The sequence below is a fragment of the Amblyomma mixtum genome, chromosome 3, assembly GCF_055824585.1.
Source record: "Amblyomma mixtum isolate Tamu chromosome 3, ASM5582458v1, whole genome shotgun sequence".
In the NCBI taxonomy this organism is placed as follows: domain Eukaryota; kingdom Metazoa; phylum Arthropoda; class Arachnida; order Ixodida; family Ixodidae; genus Amblyomma; species Amblyomma mixtum.
Genome location: NC_143014.1, coordinates 46,816,643 through 46,842,013, shown reverse-complemented (window position 1 = coordinate 46,842,013; position 25,371 = coordinate 46,816,643). Strand labels below are relative to the sequence as shown.

Here is a 25,371-nt window from a genome sequence, read left to right as displayed (position 1 = left end):
AAACCTCCACAGGTCGGTATATCCTGGACACCCTAGGAATCAAAATACCGGCCAACGACCCAACCCTCCTCGCCATCCCACGATCCCTTCACCGAGAGCTCCTCATCAGGCCGCTCCCGAGGAATATGCACCCGTCCCACAATGAGCAGCGCCGCAGAGCCCGTGCGAAGGCACTCCATCGAGCGTACGGCCCCCAGCCGGACGCCGTGTGGGTGGACGCTGCCTGCACGGGTGATGAAGCGACAGCAGCTGTGGTGGACTCCTCTTTATCCGCCCTCCTCACACTACCTCTCCCTCCAGACACGTCCCCAGAGGCTGCAGAGGAAGCCGCCATTGCCCTTGCTATAACCCGCACGGAAGCCCGGTACATTTTATCCGATTCTAAAACTGCGATTCTAAATTTTGCTCGAGGCCGAGTCCATGTCCCTGCTTTTCGCATACTGGACTCGCCCGATGCCCCCCCGCCCCGCCAAGTGGAGCTGATATGGGTGCCCGCGCACTCCGGGAATCCCGGAAACGAGGCCGCCAACCTTTTAGCCCGAGGTTCTTTAAACCGGGCTCAGGTGGCCTCGGATCGGGGATTCACGAAGGATGGCATGCACTCATTCAGTGAGCTAACCCAGGCATACAGAGCCTCTCGCCAGCTCTACCCCCCGCCCCACCCCTCCCTAGATAACAGACACGCAACACTCTGGCGCAGATTACAAACACATACTCTCCCCTCGCCCCTTACCCTAACCCACTATCATCCCTCCTTCCCCACTCCTGCTTGCGCCCTATGCCCAGAACCCTTCGCTTCTTCCCTCCACATCCTTTCCCTCTGCCCGGCGGACCCTCCCCCGCGGGACCTAGAGAACCTCAAGACCTGGGAGGACTGGGAGACCCTGCTGCGCTCGGAGGACCCGGCCGTGCAGACCATCGCCACCGGCCGTGCTGCCAGTGTTATGGACCTTCGGAACATAAACACTTGAGTGCAGTGGGGTCGTGCGGGGACCCTGGGGCGTGCCCCGAATTCCTCTGTAAATAAAGTTTTCTCTCTCTCTCTCTCTCTTCTTTTTAATAATTATTGACGCCGATAACATGTATTCGGCGCTTACAGGTACAAAACCACACACAGAGCTGAAGACCGCTATTGAAATGCACCTGACAGCGGAAACCTTTCCTCCATCCCGTAGTATTGAACAAGCAGAGTAGCCCCACTCTGAGTGTAAAAACTGCTCAACTGTGCAATTTATTTGAATAAAGCATACGAGCGCAGAGGCACAGTAAGTTGCTGTTCAACATTTTACCTTAGTTTTTAAATTTAGCTGTCATGTAGAACCGCTGAAAAGACAAAAAAATTAAAATGTGCTATCGGTTTCCAGGTTTCTTAGAACTGCGGCGTTTCAGTTTTTCTTTTCTGAGGTAAAGAAAAGGCGCAGTAACTCTCTCGCAATTGGTGAACACCCGGAGCACGCCGTAAGGGGAAAACAGAGGAGGGAGTGAAAGAAGGAAGAGGTGCCTTAGGAGGCCACGGAATAATTTCGACCACCTGAAGATGTTTAACGTGCACTGACATCGCACAGCACACGGGTGCCGTCTGCGTTCCGCCTCCATCGAAACGCTGCCGCCGAGGACGGGTTCGAGACCCGGTTTGACGGTCCTAAATTGGTAAATTTTGATTTTTGAGGAAAGGACATGGCGCAGTATCTGTCTCACATACATACATACATACATACATACATACATACATACATACATACATACATACATACATACATACATACATACATACATACGTTGTCAATGCCTGCAGTCACCTCTGATCACCCCACGTACATAAGCGCGATTCCGGCGTCCACTGACCCTGGGAGCCAGTTATGCGCACTTCTTTTCCTTAAAGTGGCAAGACGTTGTCAATTCCAACGCATGCAGAGCACAGACACACACTCTCCCCTCGCCCCTTACCCTAGCCCACTATCATCCCTCCTTTCCTACTCCGGCATGCGCCCTATGCCCAGAACCCTTCGCTTCTTCCCTCCACATCCTTTCCCTATGCCTGGCGGACCCTCCCCCGCGGGACCTAGAGAACCTCAAGACCTGGGAGGACTGGGAGACCCTGCTGCGCTCGGAGGACCCGGCCGTGCAGACCATCGCCACCGGCCGTGCTGCCAGTGTTATGGACCTTCGGAACATAAACACTTGAGTGCAGTGGGGTCGTGCGGGGACCCTGGGGCGTGCCCCGAATTCCTCTGTAAATAAAGTTTTCTCTATCTCTCTCTCTTCTTTTTAATAATTATTGACGCCGATAACATGTATTCGGCGCTTACAGGTACAAAACCACACACAGAGCTGAAGACCGCTATTGAAATGCACCTGACAGCGGAAACCTTTCCTCCATCCCGTAGTATTGAACAAGCAGAGTAGCCCCACTCTGAGCGTAAAAACTGCTCAACTGTGCAATTTATTTGAATAAAGCATACGAGCGCAGAGGCACAGTAAGTTGCTGTTCAACATTTTACCTTAGTTTTTAAATTTAGCTGTCATGTAGAACCGCTGAAAAGACAAAAAAATTAAAATGTGCTATCGGTTTCCAGGTTTCTTAGAACTGCGGCGTTTCAGTTTTTCTTTTCTGAGGTAAAGAAAAGGCGCATTAACTCTCTCGCAATTGGTGAACACCCGGAGCACGCCGTAAGGGGAAAACAGAGGAGGGAGTGAAAGAAGGAAGAGGTGCCTTAGGAGGCCACGGAATAATTTCGACCACCTGAAGATGTTTAACGTGCACTGACATCGCACAGCACACGGGTGCCGTCTGCGTTCCGCCTCCACTGAAACGCTGCCGCCGAGGACGGGTTCGAGACCCGGTTTGACGGTCCTTAATTAGTAAATTTTGGTTTTTGAGGAAAGGACATGGCGCAGTATCTGTCTCACATATCTCGGCGGACACCTGAACCGCGCCGTAAGGGAAGGGAGGAAAGTGGGAGTGAAAGAAGACAGAGAGAAAGAAGTTCCATGCCGGAGGCCTCCGAAATAATTTCGACCACCTGGGAATATTTTACGTGCACTGACATTGCACAGCACACGGGCGCCTCTTGCGTTTCACCTCCATCTAAACGCCGCCGCCGAGGACGGGTTCGAGACCCGGTTTGACGGTCCTAAATTGGTAAATTTTGGTTTTTGAGGAATGGACATGGCGCTGTATCTGTCTCACATATCTCGGCGGACACCTGAACCGCGCCGTAAGGGAAGAGAGGAAAGTGGGAGTGAAAGAAGACAGAGAGAAAGAAGTTCCATGCTGGAGGTCTCCGAAATAATTTCGACCACCTGGGAATCTTTTACGTGCACTGACATTGCACAGCACACGGGCGCCTCTTGCGTTTCACCTCCATCGAAACGCAGCCGCCGTGGTCGGGTTCGAACCCGGGTACTCCGGCTCGGTAGACGAGCGCCTTACCACTGAGCCACCGCGGCGGGTACGGTCCTCCTTTTGTCAATTTTGACACGGTCTCAGCGTCATTCCGAGAAGACGCTGCTTTCTGCGCGTATCGGCGGGAGAGGGTAGAGCAAAGTCGAAGAGGGTAGAGCAAAGTCGAGTGAAAAAAAAAATAAACAAAATGCTCGGCCCTCTGATTAGCTGCCGTTTGCCAACGTCATACGACCGTTGACCTATCGCGAAGCGGTCGCTTTTGGCGGCGCACGAACGTGCAGTGCGAAGAGTTTCTTGGCCTCCTCCTGTGGTCTTGGCGTGTTCGTATGTGTGGGTGTTGTTTTTTTCGTATCTTCGCGCCATATTTTTTTTTTTAGCGTTGCAAGTGTGAAGACGGCGAGGCTTCGATTCATGGAAGCGGTTGCAGTCACAAACCAACAGGGCCTGATTACGGTAGGTGTACTGCATGTTTACTATGTTTGCTTACATTTTCCTTTCGGTACGTGGTTTATGACACAAGCGCGGAGAGCCTCGTTCGAGCCGCCGTGGGGTGCACACCGCGGCGGCCAGGGAAAAATCTCAATGACGCTTTCCTTCGTTCCAGTTTACTGCGTAGCAGCAGCTGTCACTGGTCATGTATAGGCACGGCCGGTCTCGACGCGCGCGCGCTGCGGTGCGCCGCCGCCGCCGGCCGCCATGATTGAGTTGGTCGCGTGTTTAGTTCCCCTCGATTCCAGGATATAAGCTTGGATAGCAGTAAATGACAGCAGCGCTTCCGTGGAACCTGAGAGCCGCGTGTAGTTCAGGCACATTCGCGGGGAAGTGATATCGGCCACTCGACAGCTGCGGCGTCCGCGGGGCATGAGCACACCGAGTAAATGTCTTACAAAAGGGGCCGGTATTGTCTTGTGTAGGAGTCCTCTACACACAACGCACACGCACATAACCGGACATCGGAAGCCTTCTTACCAATCTGAAGCAGTCGCGTTCTTCTGCACAAAGGTGGTCGTATATAGATTGTCACACCGGCCGCTTATAAGGCAGCAGGCTGCAGTTGTTCACTTTTGCATTGTGCACGCCGTGTTGACAAAATTCGGCACGAGAGTACATACCTGCTAGCTTACACTTGATAGCCCGCGCTTTGTTCGTATCGTGTCTCTTTTTCGTGTCAGCATCTGACAACACAGCGCACGGTGCAAAAATTTGTGAGCTGTTTTGGTAAGGATCCGGTTTGCCGTGCAGCTCGCAAGCCATGCAGTATCACCCAGACGCAAGCGCAAATTTCACATCGTCCGCGATAGGACGCCGCCCGCCTGGGTGGCCACGACTCCATCGAAAAACGAAGAGCATATCCAAGGAATTCAAGACCAACAAAAGCACGAGGTCACATCCTTTCATTCAACATATCTAAGCAAACTTTGGTGGCCGTCCTGCGTTTTTTTAGGATGCACTTCGTCCAAACATTTTGCTGGTCAACCTAAGATTTAAGTATGAAACTTTATATCACGGTGAGATATGTAGTGCGGCTCGGAAATCAACGACGCTGCGCAGATGCACAGTCCACAGTTATGCAAGGAGCACCGCAGACGCGCCGCAGCTGTCGAGTGGCGCCGAGTCGCCGATCACTTCCCTGCGAGTGTGCTACATGCGGCTCTCCGGTTTCACGGAAGCGCTGCTGTCATTGACTGCTATCCAAGCTTATATCCCGGAATCGAGGGGAACTAAACACGCGACCAACTTTCGTCGCTGCGCCTGTTTTCTCGGCCGGCTCGAGCAGCGCTAACAAGCGCGCTTCCCAATCATTTACGACGTAGTTTCGTGCGGATCTAGCGGTCGGCGACTTACCGGCCGAATTTACGATGCACGCGGATTCCAAACGGTGTTCTGAATGCGACACCCGAAGGAAACATGCTTGCAGAGCAGGAGTTCGTCTGCTACGTGCACCTCAATCATGGCGGCCGGCGGCGACACATCGCAGCACCGAAATTTTAGTCGCAACAGTGAGCACATGAACAAACGAGGAGTTCTGCAAAATATGCATTAGAAGTGCGAAGATAAAATGGAGTATAAGAAATGCGAAGATACAACCTGACAACTTGAAATTTTGAATAAAACCTCCTCTGCGCAAATAATTTCACAAGGTCAAAAAAGACAAGGAAATTGTGAAGTTATTTGCGCCAAGGTGGTTTTATTCCAAATTTCAAGATGCTAAACCAATTAGCCCCCCACATTCCTTACTGAACAACTTGACAAATGACAAAAAAGCGTCGCTGGAAACAAAGTCACTGTATGTATACACAAAACCTTGCAACAACATATTTAAATACCCGTATGTGTCCATTACATCTACGTGTCTAAGCAAAAGTAACTCCATATAATGCATCAAACAAGGTAAATAAACATCTTGCACAATCACAGATAGTAAACTTTACAAACGGAAAGACATATGATCCAGGCAAGAATAAAGCTATGAAAGCAGAAGTCGCGATATATACTTGGGCCATGCTGCAGTCGGTGACAGTTCAAAAAAATTTCAGGGGGGGGGGGGGGGGTGGGAGGGGGCTGAAACCCTATAGCCCCCCCCTTCCCTGGCTACGCACCTGCTCAGTAGTATTACGGGCTTGTAATTTGGTTCCCATGCAGGCTCAGGCGTGGGCGACATCCACCTCGTCGCCGTCGCAGTCGATAGAGAGGAGTGCATCTGCACAACTAGTCTGGACAAGGCAGTGGGAGTCCTTCTTGGAGCCTTTCTTGTTTTCAAGACCTGTTATCCACCTGGCTGTCCTCTCACTGCGGAGTGTTTGCAGAGGTAAATGAGTATGAAATAATGGGAAAAATCCTTTCGGTAAAGGTCGGAATTTCAGGACCAGTTAACAATTTATTCAAATAATATGCGTTACTCAAAATCGAGTACTTTTTTTGCGAACGAAAAAGGTAACCTGACCTCTGGTCAGCTTCCTTGCTTATGTGGGTTTGTATAGGGTTCCTCAATACAAGGTGCGAGACTGAAACCTCTTCTTTCAGTGATTTCCGGCTGATACACTAGTGAGTAGTGTGATAACTTGGCAGCTCATAGCACAGCAAGATGGCGCTATTTATATCATGCATCATCGCTTACGATGCATACCAAATTTGTTACATTTTAGTTTGTGTTCCAGCAAAAGACCAGCGAATACTGACACACAAGTCGATGAGGCAGAACAGACAAACTATTACCAGACTTGCCGATAAAAAGCGCCACTCAGTCTTTGTGACAAGGACAGACAGGTTGCTTATGCAAGACCACTCATATTTTTTTATAATTTATTAAAAATGCTTCAAGCAGTTCTTGCTCATGCCTGGACTTCCCCCTACTAGTAATGATCATGCAGTGAAACAGACGCGGCCATTTGCTACAGTCCTTCACATGCAAAGCAAGGTTGATACCTGCGCCTGCTTGCAACTTGTTGCTGTGTTCTCTGAGGCTTTCACTCAGGCATTGTCCAGCCTGCCTGATGTATACTTTCCCACTGGACATGGGAATCGAATACACAACTTGCATTGCACACGTTGTGAACTTCATTTGGTGGTTGGTCTTGCAAGCAGTCGGAGATGCGCGTTCAAAGACCAGATAGCTTATACGTGGCTGAAAACACCAAGTTGATACCAAAATTTTCTGACGCTGTTTTCAACCCCTGGGAAATTTTATGGAAGTATGGGACAAGAAACGTTGAGATGATCACGTGCTTCCATAAAATTTTCCATGGGCTAAAGAGAGTGTCAGAAAAATTTGGTGTCAACTAGGTGTTTTCAGCCCCTCTTGAGCTGTCTGGTCTTTATGTCTGCATCTCTAGCTGTGAAGGAGAACAAGGCTGGAAGACCAACCACCAAACGAAGTTCACAAAGTGTTTGGTGGGAGTTGTGTATTAAATCCTCATGTGCTATGAGACTGGGCAATGCTTGAATGCATGCCTCAGGAAACACATTGCGTGTGGGCACAGGGAGCGACCTTGCGTTGCATTTGAAGGACTGTAGCAAACGTTTGCGTCTGTTTCACCACATGAGAATTACTAGCGGGGGGAAGTGCAAGCATGAGTGAGAACTGCTTGCAGCATTTTTAATCAGAAAGAATGAGTGGTCCTCCATTCCGTCTTTCCTTAGCACAGGGAAATATGACTGGACTTGGTTTTTTTATTTGCATGTGCGCTTGGGTGAGAAAATGTCTTCAGGTACTTGAATGGGCCAGAAATAAATCATTTGTAAGTCCAGCAAAAGTCTGTGTGGCTTCTTCTGGTCTTGTGTCTCAGTATTCACTGGTTTTTTGCTGGAACGTGAATAACCAACTCGCCCAGCTATTCACATTTTAGATCGTATGCTAAATGGATTTTTGAACATTTATTATTCATGCTATAGTAGGATACAACTTAAAAAAAAACAGCAGTTGCTAACACTGGGCTGTGGTCTGCGGCGTCTTGTATTACTCCGCTGGCCAACCGCAACTGTAAAAAAAAATCAGCTTTTTAATGCTTGACTATATCAAACAATCCACGTGTCAAAATCCTCAAGCTTATAATTTTTTTCTTGTGATAAGCTTCTTGTTTAAGCAGCGGACTACTTTTTTGTCGTGCAGGAATTCTGTGCGCGGAGGCTGAATGTGGGCGGAGCTTCACTGAAGACTTAAGTTGTATCCGACTATAATGCTATTATCGAACCCAGTGCTTTTTATTCTTTTTGCAGAACCAAAGGTACCAAATTTGACAATGTGCGATCTAATACTCTCGTTTACTGAACTCTAGGGAATGTGAGATATGGTATTAATTGAAAAGACTTTCAAGCCGTGCTAGGATTAGATATTTCGCAGTGCTCTGAAGCACTGCAAAAAATCTGCAAAGCTGTGGTAGTAACTGTATACTGCAGAAAACTCCTGTTATAATTATTTATTTAACTTGAAAATAATTTTGTCATTTTGCATAGATGATAAAAATGTAATGCGATGTAATGTAATGTAATAAAGAAAGTAATGTGTAACTCATCAGTACATATGTTGTACACCTTGTGATGGTGATAATTGCTTTCCTCCAGAATGATGCAATGATCTGCAAGAGTTGTCCAGTTGAATGACGTGCTTCTAATGCCTTCAGTTTTCACCCCTGCCTTCTTAAGACTGCCTAAATTGTTTTATATGCCGTTGCTTGCTGACCAAAGTTTTGCCTTAAGGAAATCTGGTGTGTACCTTCCTCGAAGCAGCCATATCATATCTGAAGTTTTAGAACATAAGGACAAGTTTAAGCACTTTTTGTCTTTTTCCCTCAGGTTCGTGCAAGATAATTCAATTGACAAATTAAAGTACAGTGGCTATGTTGCTTTCAAGTGGTAAATGTAGAGGTAACCTCATGGATGTAGCCTGAATGGCTATATCGACAAAAGAATGATGGAATAAGGGAACAAGACAGTGCACCTTTCGAACTGAGAGTGTAAAATTTTTCTGCGAGTTGTGGTATAGTTCAGCGGTCGGCTGTCGTCGCAGTTTGACAAAGCCCACTCCTTGCGCACCACATAGCAAGAGGCAGGTTAAAATTCATTATGTCGTGCATGACAGTTAAAATGCAGCACAGTTCATATATGGAAGTTGGACAGATATGTTATCTTCCTTTTATAGAAAAGAGAAATATATTTTGATTTTCATTTACCAGTATATATAATTATGGCAACGAAATTGTTCCTTGTCATTTTTTGTCTTGGTGCGGCCCTTTTCTCATGCCTTCATATTCTGCAATTTTGTACATATTCTTCATCTATCATCCTTGTATCTAATGTGGCTCTATATTGTGTTCTGTTTTTCAGATGCCAGGGTCCATGGATGTCCTTGGGAGTAAGCACCTAAGGCAACGCAGGGAGCTGCAAGTGTAACACTTCTTTTTGTATTTTGGCAACAAAAAAAGCACTTATGAGCAATAAATGCCTTAAAAAGATATCAATTTTTCTAGTATCTTTCATAATATATTGCATAATCCAAACAACTTTAGCTTCAGAATTATAAAAAAAAGATACAAGTGAGCTTGTAGACTTCCAGTATTCTGGAAACACTTGATGAAGGAGCATGAGAAAATCTAAACGACCGGCAGAAACAACAGCTGAGGTCATTTCAAGAACGATGAATGCCAGCTTGACCTTGCTTAGGGCCTTTAGTAACACACACAAATATGGACCGTAACTATACTGAATTGTAGATGGACTGTGCAGAAAAGACACCAGGCTGTCTTATTAACCTAAATATGTTTTAGACTGATAATGAAAACTTGAAGGGTAGTCAAATTTTTGCTTGCGTATTTTCACCTTTATAATAATGTGTAACACATTACAGTAAGTGGATCACTACATGATATTCAGCTATGACAGCTAAATCGTTGATAATTCAATGGTTACTCTTGGTTTCATCAGCCAATTGATTGCTATGATGTGTAGAAAGTGTTTAGGTCACGTGAGGCATGAAAAAATAATATAACTGCTGAAACATCATTTGTTATCACGCCTTTGCAAATGAAAACTATGTGTAAGCCATTATAGTGTAGTTTGATTCATGCCTTACATGGCGTTAAAACCAAATACCAGAAATCACTTGGTGATGAAACCGGAAGACATCGAGAAATTAACTTGTAAATTGCGGTTATATGTATACATGGATCGTCATGTGTTGATCTATTTATTCTAATGTGTAACACATCGTTTGCAAGAAGCACAACTTAAATCCGGTGCTGTTGTCCCGAGTGTGCCACACTGTACACGAAAATACCTCAGGCCGTCGTATTGGCGACCTAAATATATTTCAGATCGACAAAGAGACGTTTAAATGATGCCACACTGTACAATGAAAAGACGCCATATGCCGTCATATTGACAGCGACTTGACGTCATACTGCAATATGAAAAGACATGAGGCCGTCAAATTGACGGCTCAGTTGTGTTCCTAGTTCACAAGCGAGGCATCGAAATGATCAAAAAGACCGTCGTTTGAAATTGACGGCCGGCTGTCAGTTTGATAGTTATGTGCTTTGGAAATAGAGCTGCCATGGTATTTCCCATTATTTTGACGTTTTTTTTTACAGTGCACGTGCACCGCGGCAGCACCTCGCTCGGTGACACAACTATGCTTTTGCAGGAAGGAAAGGCAAAATAACTGTCGCACTTCTCTGTCGACACCTGAACCGTGCCCTGATAGAAAAATTAAATCAAAAATTGATTTTAGAGAAGGGAACAACGTATAAGAGGCAGCGATGCGGAGGCTGCGGAAATAGTGCGTCTGAGAAACCATACTAGTCCACTACGTGGCATCCGTTCTTAAACACCAGTGAGTGTTTAAACGAAAGTAAAGAGCGGTATAAAATGATGTAGTAGCATTCAAACTCACGTCTGAGGGCTCTCCGGCTGTAATTTAACCCCGTGTGAACTACTTTTTGGGTACGGATTGAGTTGGAGCAAGTCGCCCTAATAACCACGCATCATTGTTTGAAATGTAGTTCTAACCTCACAAATTCTCGATGAGTTGCAGGACGAAAATGTGGCAAGACGTGAAACGAAGTCCACGAGTTCCCAGTCATGCGACCTAAGGTTTATCATAACAGAAAGAATTGGAGAGGATACTTATAAGCGCACCCTTAAGAGCATGATGCGATAGCGTAGAGTGTTAGGCATTCTATTCTGACCAGTCTGACAACTTTGAACGCATTTTTCACTTTTTTCGATTGTTTAAAATAATTGATCAATTGCACTCTAAAGTTCCTTAATTAGCATAATCTGGCCTTGGCTGTTAATTCTGATCATTTCAATACTTTCGAACCCCCTTTTTCAATTTTCTCATTTTAATTTTTAATTAATCAATTGTCAATCATTACAATGATTTCATGAACTTGTCATCGCCTATCAGACACCATGATACGATTTTTTTACGCAGCCCCCGATTATAGGCCGTCAGTTCGAGGCGTGCTAGCCTTGCAACGTTGCTTGCTATGCATGAAACGGTGGAATATAGTAATTCACACTTTTAGGGCGACACCTGATCCGCGCCCTGAGGGGTGTCTTTATTTGTGTGTGTGGTAAAAGGGGATTCCAATTAAGCGCTGTTGCCAGCACTGTCCGAATACTACTTCAGCACTGTAGGAGTGTCTTCCAGCCTAGGCACACAGACTGTGCTTGTAAGAGGCTTTCTTTTCTTTTTAATAATGATTGACTCTGACATGTATTGGGCGAAAACAGGTACAAAACTTGCGTCCTAAAGGATGCAACGAACTGAGGGCACTAACACCGCTATTAAAATGCACCTTAAGCAGAGTATCTCCAGTCTGAGCACATAAACTGCTCAGCTGCACAATTTATTTGAATTAAGTACGCGAGGGCTTAGGCCCAATGAATTGCTGTTCAACAGCATACCTTACTTTCTAAATGTAGCTGTCATGTAGACGAGCTGAAATGCAAATAAAATAAAGATGTGCTATTGCTTTCCGGGTTTGTTGCAACTGCTGCGTTTGATTTTTTTTTCTGGGGTAAGGAATGGACGCAGTAACTGTCTCGTATCTCTTGGTGAACAACCGAACAACGCCGTAAGGGAAAGGACAAAGCATGGAGTGAAAGAAGAAAGGAAGAAATACGAGCTGTAGTGGTGGTTTCCGGCATAATTTCGACCGCCTGGGAATCGTTAACGGGCACTGACATCGCTTAGCACACGGCCGCCTTTTGCGTTTCTCCTCCACCGAAACGTGGCCGCCGAGGCCGGATTCGAACCCGGGAACTCCGGCTCGGTAGAAAGGAAGCCTATAATTTACTAGTTCGTCGAAATTATTACTAAGCCCTCCACTACGAACCCGCCGCGGTGGCTCAGTGTTTAAGGCCCTCGTCTACCGAGGCGGAGTACCCGGGCTCAAACCCGACTGCAGCTGCTGCGTTGTATGGAGTTAAAACGCAAAAAGTGCCCGCGTGACGTGCGATGTCAGCGCACGTTAAACATCCCCAGGGAGTCGAAATTATTCCGAGGACCTCCATTACCGCTCCTCCTTCTCTCTTTCTTATTTCATTCCCCACTTCCTCCTTTCCCTTACTCTTGGTTCAGTTGTCCACCTGAAAAACCGATTTAGTATTTTCCTCCACTACGGCACCTCTTTCTGCTTTCAATCCAACCTTCTTCTCTTCTTTTCGGCGCTGTTCGGGTGTCCACCGAGATGTGATATAAGTACTGCGCCGTTTCATTTCCTCAAAAACCAATTTTTCTCCATCGAAACGCGGCCGCCGCTGCCCTGACTCGATCCGGCGCGCTTTTCCTCGGCAGCCGAACAGTTAACTTCTGAGCCACAGTGACGGATCAGAGAAAGAAAAGATAATTGCTTTTGAGGAAAGGAAAGGCTCACTAAATGTCTCACTTCTCGGTGGGCACCTCAACGCGAATATCAGCAAGAGATAATTCTTCCAGGGTGGTCGTGGTGACCTGGAGGTCGAGAGCCCGCTTGATGACTTTCCGGTGGGCGACTTCCAGTTGGTCATCATCATGGTTGCGCAGGTGCAAGTAGGGGGTTGAGTAGAGGATTCTACTCGTTACGAAAGCATGGGCAATCCGCAGCGCATCCTTGTTTCGTAATCCGCCCCTCTTGTTGGAGACCCGGCGGACCATGCGGCCCACCTGGTCTCCCACCGTGCGACGTTTGGCTAGGGTAGTGTCGACCCTGCGTTGATGGTGTATGAAGAGACCAAGGACGCGGATCTCCTTGGACTCCAGGATCGGTCCCGAGGGGAGACTGATGCAAAGCGGAGTTGTGTCCCGAGGGGAGGGACGTATGTGCACAAATTCTGATTTAGATGGGGCGCACTGGAGTCCGCAGTAGGCCGCGTAGTCGTCGACTAGGATCGCCGCTGCTTGCAGGCGCGCGCGGAAGCGTTGGCGCGACGCTATGGTAACCAACAACATGTGTATTACGTGGACGTTTCCGGCCCACACCACGGCGGGTGGTACACGGCCGCAGTCGTACACAACACAAATACAGTTAACGAACTCACTTTCAAAGCCTACAGCGCAACACACGCGGAGGAGATTGCCATTGCTCTGGCTCTCACTACTCCCAAGTCGAAACACATCATCACCGACTCGCGAGGGGCCTGTCGGAACTATGAGTCGGGCTGGGCTCCCCGCTTGCCTGGCGCATAGAATATAGCTGCCGATGCAAAGATCCAACTCCACGTAACCTGATTTGGGCCCCCGGCCACCAGGGACTCCAAGGAAACGATCAGGCGGCCCGCGCACTCTCTCCCCGGGCTATCTCCCTGTCCTTGGAAGCCTACTCCCAATCAGACAATCTGGCCCTTACATTCAAACACACCACCGATTACTACAAGGAGGAGCACCGGCGCTACCCGGCCGCTTGTAAGGGACTGGATCGCGCTGACGAGCGCCTCATCAAAATTCTTACTAACACTGTACTGTGCCCGGCGGTACTTAAACATTTCAACACATCCTCTGATGGCACGTGACAGTTCTGTGGGGAGGTGGCTGACACCTTCCACGTGGTTTGGGCGTGTCAATCAAACCCATCTATCCCCCCCCCCCCCCAACTCCACCAGAGAGGACTGGGAGTCGGCCCTGCTCGGCTGTCAGGACCTAAAGACCCAAAAGGCCTTGGTTCACCGGACGCGGGCAGCGTTGCTTGCCAATGGGGCCCCGGAATAGGGGCTCCACCTAGTATTGTTAGGGGAAAGGGCCAATAAGGCCTACCCCAATCACCTCTGTGTAAAAATTTATTGCAGGACAAATGTTTTTCACCACCACCAGGGTGGACCCCTACTGGTCCAGGAGTCCCCGGGCTTGAGCTTCGCACGAAGCCCGATCCACCAGCCATTTCTGGCCGGCGGGCTGAGCGGTCCGTACCGCAGCCACCCTGTTAGAATGAGTGGAATTGAGAATCGGGGTAATGCCTGTGCGGAAGGACATTCCCACAGGTAGTGGAAATGTGTGGATTTGGGCGCCCCACAGGTGATGGGAAAAGCTGGGGTTAAAGCATGACAGACGGTAGGTTGAGATGAAGCCGCCGGTCTGTAACCGTCGCCATGTGGCGCTGGATAAGGGTGACAAAGCACTGTGGGGTGGCGGAAATGTCAAACGACTGTGTAGAATGTGGTGATTTGATGATATGTACCCAAGCAACCACCGATATCCTTCGGACGGCCGACAGAGGTCTATTTCGGATGTTCTGTACGTCCGCTGAACATCCGCAAAGAGCCGGTAGACGTCCGTAGGCCGTCCGAAAGGTGGCCAAAGGTATACGGTTCGCCCGCCGACGGACGTCCAGTTGAGTACGTCCATTGGCGGATCTTTCTCGAATATTCGCATATATGGTGCATGCGTGCTTTTTTCACTCCGCGCAATGCAATAAAACCAAAAACAATTTGATGCATAGCACGCATATTTTATTGTGGTTGATGATACATCAGCAGAGCAATGGGTTACATTCGGAAAATTTCTTAAATGTGACTCTTCAAATGTGGCAAGCTTGGGACACATCCGTAATCTTCCCACCCACAGGATTTCTGAAATAAAAAAGAACGCGGCAAACATCAGTCATGTGAAACAAATGGCACAATGCAGCAGCCAAAGTAAAAACATTGGAACCAATTAATAGAAGTGTTTAATGCTGCAAGTATAACAGACAATGCACTTTAACAAACACCTCAATAAGTATAAGGCAATAACAGCTCTCACTTTTCCACACCATATTTGACAACGTATCTGTTCTTTATTTATTTTCATGGGCTTAGGGCACTAACCTGCGCAGCACTGTACGCGACTGTGCACAGAAAGCCGCAAAGCTTCCGAATTGCGAACCACTGCGACCTCACGTGCTTCCTATGGTCTGCCTTTCGCGCGTTGTCACTCTTTACATAGGCACAGTGAACATAGCGATGCCTTAAAAATTAACAAGATGCGAAAACACTCCGTCCCGCAACTTTGAAGAGGAGTGGGAATTAGTCGCGCGAGTTGAGGGCTGCCGCAGCTGTGTGATGTAGGCTCCCGAAAGTGTGAGAACAGCACACACTTGGGGAAGCCATCTCCTCGCGCTTACTGCTCCCACTGTCCTGTGAACGAATGTTATATGAGCATGCTGCATTGTCCTAGAAGCAAAGTTCCAAGAAGTGTACTGATACATACCTTCGTAGGCAATCACATGTGCACTAAGCCTTCTTTACACCAAGGTCGACGCAGTACGGGATTCCGGTGTTCCAGAAGAGCTTCAGGCGCTTCCCGTATCTTTCGAATTGCTTAAGTTACATACAACTTTCGTCCACAGACCGAACAAAGCCACATTTTATAATAACAGAGCTATAAAGATCTACGCGACAACACCACGCGACATATCAACAACAGCGCTACGGAGCCGTACTGATGGATTGGATTGGTATGACCCATAGAGTCTGACCGCGAACTGACATCTATGATGATGGTGATAGCAGAATGCACGGGAGTTTTGATCATTGGTTTTGATGCTTACGAATGGTTTCAATGGCAAGTTTAGCTAGCAAAACAGTGGACATGTCGCGCAACTCCTCTAATTTGGAGAAGTTTTATAAATATAAAACTAGTCATTGAGTTCTTGCAAAATTCTGCAACACCTGCTTCTCCTCTTAGATAAATTTAGCTCGTTGGCGGCTCTTGCACTTCAGGTAGGAGTGGAATCGTACCAACTTACAAACGTCTTCGCGTCAAACCCTCCAACTGATGCAAATAAAACAGTATACATACACGAAAGACTCGAATTTTCTGTGAAATAAAAAACGTCCATACTCATAGCCTGGGAAAATACTCGACCTTACATCCTTCGGACGTCCACCTCGTCTCTCATGCGGATATAGAAAAGTGGACACTGTCCGTACGTCCAGCGGATGCACGAATACGGATATCCGAAATCGGATTGTGTTCGTACGTCCGATGGACGTCCAATCTCGGCAAAGGACGTTCGGATCTAGCTCGTACGTCCGACGGATATCTGTGGTTGCTTGGGTAGAAAGGAGTTGTGGCCTTTTGCGCAGGTTTGGGTGCCTGATCGTCCGGAGTCCGGGAGATTTCTCGGGCCAGCGCATCAACGCGCTCATTACAGGGGAGAGAGGCATGCACAGGGATCCACGCCAGAGTAACCGTTAGGTCGAGAGAGGTGGTTGTGGCAAGAATATTATGTGTGGCCGACGTCGCGTCGCCCTTTAGGTAGAGGCGGTATGCGGCCTAGTAATCTGTGTAAACTTCGGTTATGTTTTTGTCAATGGTGGATTCGGCCAGTGCAAGTGGGAGTTTGGAGTTCGGATAGTGGCGGCGGCCCCACACTGCCGTCTTCATAAGCTGCGATTGCCGTGAAAAATCCTGGTTTACAATTTTCTGTCGCGTCGACATAAATGATATCGGAGCGGTTGTTGAAGGTTTCGGTGTAGCTCGTTCGAGCCTGCGGCCTATCCTGATGGTGGCTAGCAGTCATATTGCGAGATATGGGCTTCTGGTATATGTGATCCTGCGTGAGCAGAGAAATTATGAAAGGTGTAGGACGTGTTGGGGTGTGAATATAATAATAATAGTAATAATAATAATAATAATAATAATAATAGTTTATTTTTCCTCTTTTACGAGGAAAGGAGCAGCCGCGAAAAAGCTGCTTCGGAGAGCAGCTTGACGGGGCGACTGCCCCCTTACTAATGGCATTTGGCAGCGCAGGATAAATCAACTGACTGAATTTTTCATCAATAAATCAAAATTGAATGCAATTTGAGTTAAAGCACAAAAGAAAAAGAAATCAAGTACATCATGTACAGAAGCACTAGATGAGGACATAGACAAACTGTTCATAAAAACATTTGTCAGAATTGTTGTACGGAAACAACAGTAAAATCTTTCCGACTATTGCGTGAGTGCTGATTGAGTAAAACAGGAAGCCTGTGACGAAGCATCAGCTTGCGGACTGATATATGTGGACTGATACCGCAGCTGTCGCATTAGACATGTCCTTTTTCCGTGCGACTCAGGCGGACTAATTGGTTGGTGCATTGAGCTTCTATTAATTCGATCACTGTTGGAAACACTGCCCGCAGACCACTTCACCACTGCACCTGTCTCCTCCAACGATCCATGCACAGACTGAGCTTGTAAGAGGCTTTCTTTTGTTTTTAATAATGATAGACGCCGACAACATGTATTCGGCGTTAACAGGTAAAAAACTTGCGTCCTAAAGGATGCAACGAACTGAGACGACTAACACCGCTATTGAAATGCGCCTTACTGCAGAAACCTTTTCTCCATCCCGTGGTACTGAACAAGCAGAGTAGCTCCAGTCTGAGCGCGAAAACTGCTCAGCTGTACAATTTATTTGAATTAAGTACGCGAGCCCTTAGGCACAATGAATTGCTGTTCAACAGCATATCTTACTTTCTAAATTTAGCTGTCATGTAGGCGAGCTGAAAAGCAAACAAAAGAAAGATGTGCTATCGCTTTCGAGGTTTGTTACAACTGCGGAGTTTGATTTTTTTATATGAGGTAAGGAAAGGACGCAGTAACTGTCTCGCATATCTTGGTGAACACCTGAACCGCACCGTAAGGGTGGGAAGGACTGAGTACAGGAGGCGTAGGCATGGCCCAAAAGAATTCACTCCACCGACTAGCACCAGAGCCACTGTGTCTGGCTTCAAAATTATCGCCCTGCCCCGTCAGCGAAGGCGGTTATGTGGAATGCGGCGGGCGCAACGTGCAAAGTAGCCAGAGGGCTAAAGAGGAGAGGTCGTGCGGGGAGCCCAGCGCAACCACACACATCCCTGCGTCCCGTTTTGCGGTGCCCCCCCCCCCCCTCTTTTGGCGCAGAGACAGGCACGTTTGTGCGTTTGTGTGTGCGCGCATGCGCGCCTGCAGACGGCCTTACTAACGGCTTGAGGTGGCGGGGGAGGCCGGCGGCTAGCACCAGGGGGGCTCCCAGCGGAGGAGGCGAGACGCTGGTTTAGGGGAACCGTTGCCCTCCGAGGGACACCTGAGCCCCTTCGACACATTCCCAACGGGGCGGCGCCGGCCTTCGCTTCGTAGCGGCCGCGGCTTCGTGGAAAAATCGTCGGGCGCCCTTGGTTGGCTGCATGAGCAGCGATGGCAATAAACCGTTGGACGAGGAGGACACCGAGGGAAAGAAAGAGAATCCTCAGAGAGACGCGTTGGAGACAGAGGAGACAAAGACGAGAACGAGCAGAGACGGGCGAGGTGAACGGAAGCAGATCGCGCTGGTCTGTAGTCGGCGAAGCCGGACCTCACGGGGTGCGCAGCAAACCGACCACCAGCCGAGACGCCCAAGAAGCCTGACACCTCAACCCGTCATAGTGCCGCTAGCCGAGACGCCTGAGAAGATACGATAGTATCAAGATGGAAGCCCCCGTTAGCGGTCGCCGGGCCAGTTCGCCGAAACGTGGGACCGTCACCAGGCTGAGCGCCACCCCGCCAGAGCAGCCGAGAGCGAGGCACCTGTTGGCCGGACTGCACCGACGCCTAATACAAGACAGCGGTGAGCGGAAACCCCAGTTTCACCTTCAGGCAGAGAGTGAATAAATAAGGTTGACTCGGAGGCGTTGTGTGTTGGCTCAATTCTCCTCGCTTCAGTAGAATCCGTAGATAGCAACAAATATTGTGTTGCATTGTGACTGACCCCCGACAGGCGGGAATGTCACAAGGGAAATGACAAAGGAGGGAGTGAGAAAGAGAGAGAGAGAAAAAAACTTTATTATAAGAGGAATTCGGGGCACGCCCCAGGGTCCCCGCACGACCCCACTGCACTCACGTGTTTATGTTCCGAAGGTCCATAACACTGGCAGCCTGGCTGATGGCGATGGTCTGCACGGCTGGGTCCTCCGAGTGCAGCAGGGTCTCCCAGTCCTCCCAGGTCTTGAGGTTCTCTAGGTCCCGCGGGTGAGGGTCCGCCGGGCAGAGGGAAATGATGTGGAGGGAAGAGGTGAAGGGTTCTGGGCACAGGGCGCAAGCACGAGTGGGAAAGGAGGGATGATAGTTTGCTAGGGTAAGGGGTGAGGGGAGAGTGTGTGTCGTCTGCGCCAGAGTGTTGCGTGTTTGTTATCTAAGGTGGGGTTGGGCGGGGGGTATACCCCCCGCCCTTCATGCCAGCTGGCGTGACGCAGGCTCTATACCCCTGCGTCGGCTCGCTGAATGTGTGCATGCGCTCCTTCGTGATTCCCTGATCCGAGGCCACCTCAGCCCGGTTTAAAGAACCTCGGGCTAAAAGGTTGGCGGCCTCGTTTGCGGGATTCCCGGAATGCGCACCCACCCATATCAGGTCCACTTGGCGGGGTGGGGGTGCATCCGGCGAGTCCAGAATGTCAAAAGCAGGGACATGGACTCGCCTCGAGCAGAATTTAGAATCGCAGGTTTTGAGTGAGTTATAATGTACCGGGCTTCAGTGCGGGTGACAGCAAGGGCAATGGCGGCTTTCTCTGCAGCGTCTGGGGAGGGGTCTGGTTGGAGAGGTGGTGTGAGGAGGGTGGATTCTCCGGTATAATTTCGACCACGTGGAGATCTTTAACTTGCCCAGCACATGGACGCCTTTTGCGTTACGCCTCCACCGAAACGTGGCCGCCGCGGTCGGGCTCGAAACAGGGTACTCCGGTTCAGTAGCCGAGCGCATTAACCCCTAAGCCACCGCGGCGCCTCACTTTGTAACACAAAAATGTTTTTGCGTGAAGGAAAGGCAAAAGAAATGTCACGCTTCTCTGCCGACACCAGAACCGAACCGTGAAAAAAATTAAATCAAAAATTGATTTTGGAGAAGGGAACGACGCATCACAGGCAACGATGCGGAGGCTGCGGAAATAGCGTGGCCACGAAACCAGACTAGGTCGCTACGTATCATTCTTTCTTTTTAAAACTGCGGCGAGTGTTTGGACGAACACAAAGGGTGGTATTAAACGATGTAGTATCATTGAAAATGACGTTCGAAGCTGTGAGGCGTTTAATCTGAGGGTTCTCCGGCTGTAAGTTTCACCCTATGGGAACTACTTTTTGGGTACGGATTGAGTTGGAGCGATTCGCCCTACCAACCGTGTATCATTGTGCCACATGTAGTTCAAACATTTGCAAGTCTCGATGAGTTTCGGGACGAAAATGTGGCAAGAGGTGAAAAAAAGTCCATGAGTTCCCCGTGACGCGACTTGTTTGTCGTAACAAAAAGGATTAGAGAGGACACTTATAAGCTCGCCCGTAAGAGCATGACGCAATAGCGTAGAGTGTTAGGCTTTCTATTCGGACAAGCTTGACACCTTTCAACGCATTTTTCACTTTCCTGAATTGTTTAAAATAATTCATTGATCAATTACACATTATAAAATTTCTTAATTAGCATAATCCAGCATTGGCTTTTCATTTCGAGCATTGTGACACGTTTGAACCCCCTTTTTCCAATTTTTGCAGTTTTTATTTTTGAATTAATCAATTATCGATCATTACAACGATTTCACGAACTCGCCATCGATCGCCTATCACACACCAATCAATCATCAATGTCTAGAAGCACAAATTGCCATGATACGGTTTTTTTACGCAGCCCCCGATTATAGGTCGCCTGTTCAAATCCCTGCCACGAGCTAGCTAGGCTACAACTTAACTAATAGGTTCATGCTGCACGAAACGCTGAATCTTGTGACACTATTCAGAACATTACACGACAAACGGGTGGCATGGTGCGATTTTTTTTTTACGCAGCGTCCGATTATCGGTCACCGGTTCGAATTCCTGCCACGACCTAGGCTCTAACGTGCGCGTGGACGCTGACTTGGCCTTCGCGAAGAGGGGCGCTAGCCTTGGAAACGTTGCTTGCTTTGCATGAAACGGCGGAGTATAGTAACGCCGACAACATGTATTCGGCGTTAAAAGGTGCGAAGCTTAATTGCATCCTAAAGGATGCACAAAAAGAGAAGTTTATTTGAACAAACAGACAGATATATACACAACACTGTTCATACATGACGTCCCCTTGGGGAATAAATATTTTTAGCATAGACAGAAACGGCTAATCTAGCCTATAACGCGGGCAGCCCGACCGTCCAATAGGTAAGAATACCGTAAAAGCATTCCACAAGGTAACTTAAACCTTAATCGGTAAGAAAGGGAGCAGACCCTCAGACCCTCGGTAGACCAGCAGACCCTCGGCAGAAACACCACACTAATTACAGACACAAGGACACTAGCTAATGCAACAGAGCTGGCATCGCCAGCCTGCCCTCACTCACGACAAAGGACCTGATATGCGAGCGCCGCAGGAACCGCGCATCCCCATCGGTTTCCAGACGTGTTGACAGATAAGTCCACAACAGGAGGAGGAGATTCTGCTGGATACATTGCGTGCGCCGTCTGCCTGCGGGCTTCAGCGAGGCAGCGGCGGCGCAACAAAACAAACAATTTAAGGGGCACTTTGACTGTCTACGGTGCGTAGAGGCGAAAGCGTTTTCCGCACCACTTTGGCTGCCTCTGGGGCACTGGTGACGTCACCACTGGATGTCGTCACATGTAATTAATAACTAATTACTAAACTAATGATAAATTAATAATCAATGGCTAATTACTGATTGATGGCTTATACTAATTAACTGCTAATTAATAATGCTTAAGATTTCGCCTTTAGGAGTGGAACGCGACAGCGAGTCGTAGCGCTGCCGGGAGTCCATGGAACGCCACCACCAGTTCGGCGCGATGCCTTGCCCTTTGAACGCAACGCTTTTTGAGGAAAGGAAATGACGCAGTAATTCTCCGCCATCTCGGTGGACACCTGAACCGCACCGTACAGGAAGGGAGCAAGTGGGAGCGAAAGAAGAAAGAGGGGCCGTAATGAAAAAAATGAAAATTGTATTTGAGGAAAAGAAATTACGGAGTAACTGTCCCGCATATCTCGGTGGACACCCGTCAAAAGCGTGACACCTTTTTTGACAAACTTCTGCTGACAACCTTCTGTCGATAACGATGAAGCATTAAAGGCTTTCGCCTTAAAATACGCTCACGCAACAACTAGGCGCGAAAACAAGCCACGCTGACGCCGAACCCTAGGGGCAGGGCGAACAGAAAACATGCGCCAAACGATCGCGCCAGGATAAAACTGATGCAACGAAACTTGAAACTCGTTCGTTGCAGGATGCACTTGAGAGAAGTTTATTGGATAATGTGGTCTAAGGGACTGCTATCGCTCGAAAAAACACTACAATCAAAAAGCGACCGCAGTCGCCAAAGACACCACAAAAAACGCTCCTGCGGGAAGCCTGCAAAAGTTCTCACACACAGTCTTGGAGTCGTAGGATGCAACGAAACTGACGCGATCTGCATCGGTATCGAAATGCACGTTACTGCGGACACCGTTCCTCCATCCCGAGCTATTGAGCAAGCAGGGTAGGTCCAGTTTGAGCGTATACCCACAGCTCAACTGTACAATTTATTTGAATTAAGTGTATAAGCACAATAAATTGCTGTATAAGGCACAATAAATTGCTCTTCAACAGTATATACATTGTCCACATCTTGGTGGACACGTGAACCGCACCGTAAAGGAAGGCATAAAAATGTGGCAAGAGGTAAAACGAAGTCCAGGAAGGTCTGTCACAACGAAATCCGCTTCTGTTCACCATGGTGTAGGCTGAGTCTGCGTGGCTATGGCCAAGTCCAGCAGCGTTGCCTGCGGACACCACTGTTGGAAACACTGCCCATAGACCACTTCACCACTGCAGCTGTCTCTTCCGACCCAGCCATGTACAGACCGAGCTCGTAAGAGGCTTTCTGTTCTTTTTATTAATGATTGACGGCGACGTGTATTCCGCGTTAACCATTACAAAGCTTGCGTCCTATAGGATGCACAAAGGGAAGTTTATTAAAACGACAAACCACCAATACAGTCCATACATACTAGTGACTGGTGGCACAGGCCAATAATAAACAAAACGTGTGGTCATCCAAACAGATCATTCCATTCTGGCACAAAGTGCACCGCACAAAGAATTCATGCTGAAACAAAACATCACGCTTCAAAGAGAAGGCATCAGCCTTGCCTTTTTAAAAAAAAAAGGGGGGGGGGGGGGCTGAGATTCTACCCTAGAATGAAACCAATATATCTCAATTCGCAAAAGTCGTGGGGACGAAGGGTCGGCCTAGCTAATACCGTAGCATCGGCATAGCCAGCCCCCTCTCCCGCACAGCCATGAAACGTGTGTGCCAGCGTCACAGAAACCGCGCCTCCCCAACCGCTGCAAGCCGGTCAGACAGGTATTGCCAGATGAGGAAGCGCAGGCTGTGCAATGCTGGGTACATTGTCCGCAGTAGAGCAAGGTTCCGGGCTAGTTGGTCAGCGCGAAGAAACACGGACACACGGACACACGAAGAAACGATATACACACGAGCGCTCGTGTGTGTGTCGTTTCTTCGTGCGTCCGTGTTTTTCACGCTGTTTCTTCCTTTTAAATACATTGCCCTCGCCAGTCGCCACATTAGCTGAGCAGTGGGACATCAACGAAAGTGTGGCGCGCTCTCTTGCGCTCCGCATTGTGCGCACTGGGCATTGTGTACGTGACCACCACGATGTGAGGAGTTCTCGCGAGGGCAGAACACCCCATCTTCTCTGGCAGTCAAAGTCGCGGACCTGCGAAGGAACGGCGAACCGCGGACCTGCGCGCCGCGGTTCGCCGTTGGTCATCGGGGCCAAGGCGCGCGCACGCGGCCAACTAGCTGAGCTGAGATGCGGGCGTATCGCTCAAGTTTACATCCGGCAGGTCCGTGTTTATCGACTGTTTGAAACCCGCTACCGCTTGTGGACCTATATGGCGGTCAGGGGTGAAAGCACGACTTCGCTTTGCTCATCTAATTAAACATGAGCGAGAGCTCCAGACACAAGTCATTCTCCACCAACGTGGTCACGAGTTTAGCGCCGAGTGCGCGCCCCACCAACGTGGGGCTACACTGGGCAGTCCGTGTCGTCCTCCTGAAGGCGGCAGTTTTCAAATGCGGCGAGCAACCTGTATCGTGCCACCGTCGGAGACAAAAGCGCCCACGAGGGACGCGAGCCGACCCGCCGTACGGCACGGGATGACTGCCACGCACGCTACATAGCGCGCTCGTCGTGCGCGCGACAACTTCATCCCACGTCCGGGGCGACACTCCGTTCGAATAGGACCCCCAGAACACGGACCCCGTCCATGAAAGGAATGGGTACCGGGAGGAGATCGCAGAAGTTCCCGAAACGAAGGGCATGGCTCTTGCTGGCGTTGAGCTCGGCGCCAGACAGCGCCGCGTAAGTCCCGAACGGGGCCAGGAAACCCTCAAGACTCCGGGTGTCCAGGAAGAAGTCGCAAATTTCGTCACCATAGGCCGATACGACGATCGTTTGCTGTCCTGTCAGTGGAAAGCTGCAAATTCGTTCGCTGGCGGCGACGCTTCGCAGCAGATGATCCAAAGACAGAACAAACAACGCCGGAGAAAGAGGGCATCCCTGGCGTATGCCCCGCGTCACCGGAAACGGAGCGGTGACAGAGCCGTTCAGCACGAGTTCGGCAGTGAGGCCGGAGCACAGCAATGCAATGCGGTCAATGAAACTGCTAGGCAGTCCAAAGTACCGCAAAACAGAACAAGTAAAGGTGCTCTACTCGGTCAAAGGCCTTGGCTTGATCTAATGAAACGAAAATCACGCTAGGCCCCTTCGCGTGTGCGTACGCGAACACATCGCGCGTGAGCGACGCAATGACCGAGCGGCCTGGCACAGCGCAGGGCTGGAAAGGGCTAGGCTTGGTAACAAGGGACGTAAGCGAGCAACCAGGAGCGAGGCTACGAGTTTGTAATCAGTATTAAGCAGGGTTATCGACCGCCACGCCGCGGGACATGAAGACGTAATTCCTTGCTTTGGTGCAAGCACGATTCGGCCTGCACTAAAATACGGTGGCATAGTTCCTTCCTCAAGAAAGGCGTT

The 25,371-nt window shown here is 49.0% G+C and overlaps 2 long non-coding RNA genes across 2 annotated transcripts; one reads left to right on the top strand and one right to left on the bottom strand.

Moving 5' to 3' along the window:
• The first annotated feature begins 3,735 nt into the window (after positions 1 to 3,735).
• Positions 3,736 to 9,355, top strand: LOC149350044 (uncharacterized). Its single transcript, XR_016289432.1, has 3 exons — positions 3,736 to 3,859; positions 6,050 to 6,215; positions 9,230 to 9,355. It is a non-coding gene; the product is annotated as an uncharacterized LOC149350044 (long non-coding RNA).
• A 5,458-nt stretch (positions 9,356 to 14,813) lies between these two features.
• LOC149350043 (uncharacterized) lies at positions 14,814 to 15,761 on the bottom strand. The gene is made up of 2 exons (XR_016289431.1): positions 15,570 to 15,761; positions 14,814 to 14,950 (listed from the first exon to the last, which is right to left on the bottom strand). It is a non-coding gene; the product is annotated as an uncharacterized LOC149350043 (long non-coding RNA).
• Positions 15,762 to 25,371: the final 9,610 nt, after the last annotated feature.